Source organism: Rhinopithecus bieti, unplaced genomic scaffold (genome assembly GCF_001698545.2).
Source record: "Rhinopithecus bieti isolate Rb0 unplaced genomic scaffold, ASM169854v2 scaffold_6380, whole genome shotgun sequence".
NCBI classification, from domain to species: Eukaryota; Metazoa; Chordata; class Mammalia; order Primates; family Cercopithecidae; genus Rhinopithecus; species Rhinopithecus bieti.
In genome coordinates this window covers 4,337,807-4,344,719 of record NW_016806642.1, presented here as the reverse complement: position 1 = coordinate 4,344,719, position 6,913 = coordinate 4,337,807, and the positions used below count along the sequence as shown (strand labels likewise).

General features: G+C 41.8%; 1 pseudogene; it reads right to left on the bottom strand.

Annotated features, from left to right (window-relative positions):
* Window positions 1–1,650: 1,650 nt before the first annotated feature.
* Window positions 1,651–2,291, bottom strand: LOC108532975 (40S ribosomal protein S24-like; annotated as a pseudogene).
* Between the last annotated feature and the right edge of the window lie 4,622 nt (window positions 2,292–6,913).

The following is a 6,913-nucleotide window of genomic DNA, read 5'->3' as shown; positions in this document are numbered from 1 at the left end:
GTGATTACTTAAATATTTTGTGCATTTTCTTTTCTTTTTTTTTTTTTTTTTTTTGAGACAGGATCTTGCTTTGTCACCCAGGCTGGAGTGCTGTGGCACAATCACGGCTCAATGCAGCCTCAACCTCCTGGGCACAGTGATCCTCCCGCCTCATTCCCCCAAGTAGCTGGGACTACAGGCCCATGGCACCCTACTCGGCTAATTTTTGTATTTGTTTGTATTATTTTGTTCCACCATGTCACCCAGGCTGGTCTTGAATTCCTGGGCTTAAGCAGTCCTCTAGCCTTGGCCTCCCAAAGTGCTGGAATTACAGGCATCAGCAACTGTGCATGGTCTATTTTGCTCATTTCTTACTGGGTTGTTTATTTTCTTATTGCCGAATTTTAGACGTTTTTAATATATTATGAATGCAAGTCCTTCATCAGATGTATGTTTTGCAAATATTTTCATTTCTCAGTGGTGTCTTTTGAAGAGCAGAAGTTTTAATTTTTAAAAAGTTTTAACTTTATAAAAACTGTCCTAGATTGTTCATGCTTTTTCTGTCATGTGCAAGAAATCTGCCTAATCGAAGGTTGCAAAGATTTTGCTCTGTTTTACTCAAGTTGTTTTATATAATGTGAGGTTAAGGTCAAATTTCATCTCTTTGCATGTGGTTATTCAGCCGTTCTAGCACCTTCTGTTGAAAAGACTATTCTTTCCCCACTGAATTACTTGGCAGGTTTCTTGAAAATCAACTGAACCGGGGCCGGGCGCGGTGGCTCAAGCCTGTAATCCCAGCACTTTGGGAGGCCGAGACGGGCGGATCACGAGGTCAGGAGATCGAGACCATCCTGGCTAATACGGTGAAACCCTGTCTCTACTTAAAATACAAAAAACTAGCCGGGCAACGAGGCGGGCGCCTGTAGTCCCAGCTACTCGGGAGGCTGAGGCAGGAGAATGGCGTAAACCCGGGAGGCGGAGCTTGCAGTGAGCTGAGATCCGGCCACTGCACTCCAGCCTGGGTGGCAGAGCAAGACTCCATTTCAAAAAAAAAAAAAAAGAAAATCAACTGAACCAAAGTGTGGGCCGCACAGTGGCTCAGGCCTGTAATCCCAGCACTTTGGGAGGGCGAGGAGGGCAGATCACCGGAGGTGCAGAGTTCAAGACCAGCATGGCCAACAGGGCGAAGCCCCGTCTCTACTTAAAAAAATACAAAAATTAGCCAGGTGTGGTGGCATGCATCTGCAATCCCAGCTACTCAGGAGGCTGAGGCAGGAATATTGCTTGAACCCAGGAGGCAGAGGTTGCAGTGAGCCGAGATTGTGCCATTGCTCTCCAGCCTGGGTGAGAGTGAGACTCTGTCTGAAAAGCAACAACAACAACAACAACAACAACAACAACAACAACAAAGTGTGAAGGTCTGCTACTGGAGCTTCTATTCTTCCATTTATCTAAATATCTATTCTGTCTTTATAACGCTTTCTTGATTATGCTAGCATTGTAGTAAGATTTAGAATCAGGTAAATCCTTCAACTTTTTCTTTATCAAAATTGTTTCACTATTCTGGATTCTTTGCACTTTCATATACTTTTTTGCCACATGAAAGTTATTAGCTTATTAATCTTATGAAAAGTCCACACAGTGGCTGCAGTTAATGTCATTGAAGCATCTTTATTCCTTTGGCTTTTTGCCAACAGCACCATTGGCCTTTGTAATGGTGACTTTCTTTGTTCTCTTCTTGTGTTCTTTTCGAGGTCTTTTCCTTCTCATCCAAGCCACGTCTTGCAAGTCTATGTTTGGCTTCATTTTTCTTTGCATAACCCAAGGAATCATAAATCATGTCAAAGCCAGTTGTCTTGCCACCACCAAAATGAGTTCTGAATCCAAATACATTCCCACCAGCAATATATGAGTTTCTCCATATTGTTCACTTGGTCAGTCTTTTTTGTTTTAGCCATTCTAGTAAGTGTGTAGTGGTATCTCATTTTGGTTTTAATTTGCATTTTTCTGATGACTTATGATGTTCAGCGTCTTTTTTATTTTGAGACAGAGTCTCACTCTGTCGCCCAGGCTGGAGTGCAGTGGTGTGATCTTGGCTCACTGCAACCTCCACCTCCCAGGTTCAAGCAATTCCCATGCCTCAGCCAAGTAACTGACTAGTGTGGTCTTGTACATTTTGGATAGTTTTTCCCAAATTTCTGTGTTGGGTGCTGATAACTTTCCAGGGTGAAGGACATCAATGACCATTTGTTCATCTCAAGGAGTTGACTGGTCAAAAAGTTCCTGGTTCAGATAGTTACTGTGTCATTCATGATGGCAATCAATCCTCAGGTAGCCACTTCCATATAAATTTTAGGAATACCTTGTCAATTTAAAGAAAAAAAGGCTGGACATGGTGGCTCATGCCTGTAATCTCAGCTCTTTGAGAGGCCAAGGCAGGAGGATTGCTTGAGCCCAGTAGTTCAAGACCAGTCTGGGCAATATAGTGAGACCCCTTCTCTAAAAATAATTTTTTTTTGTAATTAGCCAGGCATGGTGGTGCACACCTGTAGTCTCAGCTACTTGGGTGCGGTGAAGTGGGAGGATTGCTTGAGCCTGGTAGTTTGAGACCAGCCTGGGCAACATGGTGAGACCCCTTCTCAAAAAAAAAAATTTTTTTTTTAATTAGCCAGTCATGGTGGTGCACACCTGTAGTCTCGGGTAGTTGAGGGGCTGAGGTGGGAGGATTGCTTGAGCCTGGGAGTTTGAGACCAGCCTGGACAATATAGTGAGACCCCTTATGTTAAAAAAAAGTTTTTTAATTAGCCAGTCATGNCTGGGCAATATAGTGAGACCCCTTCTCAAAAAAAAAAATTTTTTTTTTAATTAGCCAGTCATGGTGGTGCACACCTGTAGTCTCGGGTAGTTGAGGGGCTGAGGTGGGAGGATTGCTTGAGCCTGGGAGTTTGAGACCAGCCTGGACAATATAGTGAGACCCCTTATGTTAAAAAAAAGTTTTTTAATTAGCCAGTCATGGTGGTGCACAACTGTAGTCTCAGGTAGTTGAGGGGCTGAGGCAGGAGGATTGCTTGAGCCCAGGAAGTTGAGGGTGCAGTGAGCCATGATTGCACAACTGCATAGAGCAAGACTCTGTCTCAACAACAACAAAAATAGCCTATTAGGATATTGACAGATATTACATTGAATTTAATTTATTTATTTTATTTATTTATATATATATATATTTTTTTAGAGAGTCTTGCTCTGTCACCCAGGCTGAAGTGCAGTGGCATGATCATATAATATCTCACTGCTACCTCAAACTCCTGGGCTCATGGGATCCTCCCACCTCAGCCTCTGCAGTAGCTAGAACTACAGGCACATGCCACTATACCCCGCTAATTTTTTTTTTTTGTTTTTTTGGTAGAGACAGGATCTCACTATGTTGCCCAGGCTGGCCTCAAGCAACCTCCAGCTGCCTCCCCAAGTGTTGGGATTACAGGCTTGAGCCACCACATTCAGCCTACACTGAATTTACACATCAATATTGGGAAATTGTCATCTTAACAATATTGAATCTTCCAACCCATGGATATCATATCTCTCCCATTTTATGTAAGTCCTTTTAAATTTATCTTAGCAGTGTTTTGTACAAGTTTGCCTTTCTCTTGTCTAATTTATTCCTAAGTATCTTATTCTTTTGATGCTCATTAAACAGACTTACTAGTTATGATACGTTTTTGTAGATTCTTGGCAATTTCTTTTTTTTTTTTTTTTTTTTTTTGAGACGGAGTCTCGCTCTGTCGCCCAGGCTGGAGTGCAGTGGCCGGATCTCAGCTCACTGCAAGCTCCGCCTCCCGGGTTTACGCCATTCTCCTGCCTCAGCCTCCCAAGTAGCTGGGACTACAGGCACCCGCCAACTCGCCCGGCTAGTTTTTTGTATTTTTTAGTAGAGACGGGGTTTCGCCGTGTTAGCCAGGATGGTCTTGATCTCCTGACCTCGCGATCCACCCGTCTCGGCCTCCCAAAGTGCTGGGATTACAGGCTTGAGCCACCGCGCCCAGCGATTCTTGGCAATTTCTTACATACAAGATAATGTTGCTTGAGAATCACAATAGCTTTTAAACTCTTTGCTCACTGCATCTCAGTTAACCCTCTCACTCCATCTAGCACCCAAGACCATAGCCCAAAAATATCCAAATGCTACTCTTCTAAGGATAGAGTTGTGTGTCCTTAAATTTCTCCTAAAGATTGGAATGTTCCACCAACAGTAGTCTTGATCTTCTACTATGGTAGTGTGCTACGTCCATCTCTAGTACAAAGATAAACATGTCACAAGAACCATGCATTCATGCACTTAGGATTATTTCCCCCTTGCCCCTGTGACTTGTGTGTATCTTTGCTTCAGTCATTGACCAACCATCCTACAGAAGGCTATACTCTTTTAGATAAGTTTTAGGTAAGTTTCTGTCTATAGTAATTTTGTCTTTGCTCAAATCTCAGACAGTTCTCTCATAGTTACATCTTGACCACTGGGATATTTTTGGATCCTGATTCTGCCATTCAACATATTAGTTATTGCAACAAAATTCATGCCTTCTCATATTTGGGCAGTAAATCATAGTCTTTAGCCAAGTAAATTTTGAACAAAAGTCTTATAGCAGAGACAGACCACTGTGGCATGGCATTGGAGACCTTCTCTCTGGTTGCCTTTGATCAGCAATTAGTACTCTTTAGGAATGATTGCTCTGCTAATTACACGTGAACTTACCTATCCTTCCTTTCCTCAACTGTAAAATGAGGATAATAATAGTACTCTCCTCACAAGACTGTTGCAAGGATTAGATGACTAAACATATGTAATGAAGTCACAGTAGTACCTACCACAGAGAAGTGCGCAAGAAAGTGAGTCATGTTGGGCATTGTGGCTCATGGCTGTAATCTCAGCACTTTGGGAGGTCGAGTTGGGAGGATCACTTGAGCTCAGGAGTTCAAGACCAGCCTGGGCAACATAGGGAGACTTCATCTCTAAAAAAAAAGAAAGAAAGTGAGTCATTATTATTTGGGGAAGAAAGAAAAGACTCTACAGTCAATAGCGTGGCCTTTATCCTTGCCTTTTCATTTCCTACCTGTGTGCATCCTTAGACAAGCTATTTAACTCTTATCAGTTTCTTCATCTTAAAATAATTGTAAAAACAGTGCCTTATTCATAAGATTTTTGTGAGAATTAAATGAAATAATGCAGATAGAGTAACACCATGCACGACACTCAATCAGTATTTGTTGCACTGATAATTACTGACATTCAACTTGTACACATTTTTATCTCCCCTCCACTGCAATCCTCCTGTCAAATTATTTCCAAAAGCTTGAGGATATTTGGACACATTACATTTATAGCACTTCGCTGATCAACCTACTTGATAACTTAGTAGCCAGTTTAGAGTATTATGGTTAATTTAAGTCATCATTTATTTATTTATTTATTTATTTATTTTATTTTTTTGAGACAGAGTCTTGCTCTGTCGCCCAGGCTGGAGTGCAATGGCGCAATCTTGGCTCACTGCAACCTCTGCCTCCCGGGCTCAAGCGATTCTCCTGCATCAGCCTCCTGAGCAGCTGGGATTACAGGCATTCACCACCACGCCCAGCTAATTTTTGTATTTTTAGTAAAGATGGGGTTTCACTATGTTGGCCAGGCTGGTCTCAAACTCCTGACCTCGTAATCTACCCACAGATCATGGCCTCCCAAAGTGCTGGGACTACAGGCAAGAGCCACCGCACCCAGCTAAGTCATCTTTTAAAATTCTTCTAAAATTCTAAAATGCAAGCAAAATTCTTGTTTAAATGTTTAATTTATATATATACACATATATGTATACAAATATATAATGGCTAGAATGTTAATTTTGGGTTCATTTTATGAGACTCTAGACTTGTATGTTGTATATGCTATATGTAGTGTTTATAAGAGTACTCTGGGTATCAGCCCTTGAAAAACTGTGTTCATTTGATAGACTGTGAGGCACAGTTTGATTATTCAAAGTTATTATGAAGGTATATGTTTGTTTTTATCACTGCTTCTTCCTTTGATTTATTTGGTGCTGAGAATGTAGCTCAGGAATGCAACCACCAATGACAGAGTTGTTTCTATGAGAAAATAGTCTGCCCCTCAGTGATCAATTGTGATGTGGAATCTAGGACTCACTGTGGTGGAAGCAGTTGCTGCTTGCCAAATCACAACATTCCCTGTGTGTTAGGAAAAGACATCCCAAATCTTAAAGGTAGGATTTCCACAAAACAAACAATTCAGAAGTTAATGCCTCATAGCAACTAAGAAGTAAGACTTGATTTTTTGGTGTAGTTTTTTTCAAAGTACTACATGTCAAATTTTCTAAAAGTATCTGTGTATGTGAGTAATACAAAATGTTGCAAGTCAGAACCACTTGGATTTTATTTTCTATCCTGTGCACTGTTAAAAAGAATTGGGGCACATTACCTATCAATTTTATTTCTTTTTTTCCCCAAAATGCAGATAATAATTACCAAAGATTAAATGGTAAATATAAAGTACAGAACATAGTACCTGGCACATGGTAGGTGCTCAATAAATGTTTCCTTCCTTTTTCATTGTCATTGATGGTCCATTACAAAATATATATTAGGCCGGGCGCGGTGGCCCAAGCCTGTAATCCTAGCACTTTGGGAGGCCAAGACGGGTGGATCACAAGGTCAGGAGATCGAGACCATCCTGGCTAACATGGTGAAACCCCGTCTCTACTAAAAAATACAAAAAACTAGCCAGGCAAGGTTGGCGGGCGCCTGTAGTCCCAGCTACTCGGGAGGCTGAGGCAGGAGAATGGCGTAAACCCGGGAGGCGGAGCTTGCAGTGAGCTGAGATCCGGCCACTCCACTCCAGCCTGGGCGACAGAGCGAGACTCCGTCTCAAAAAAAA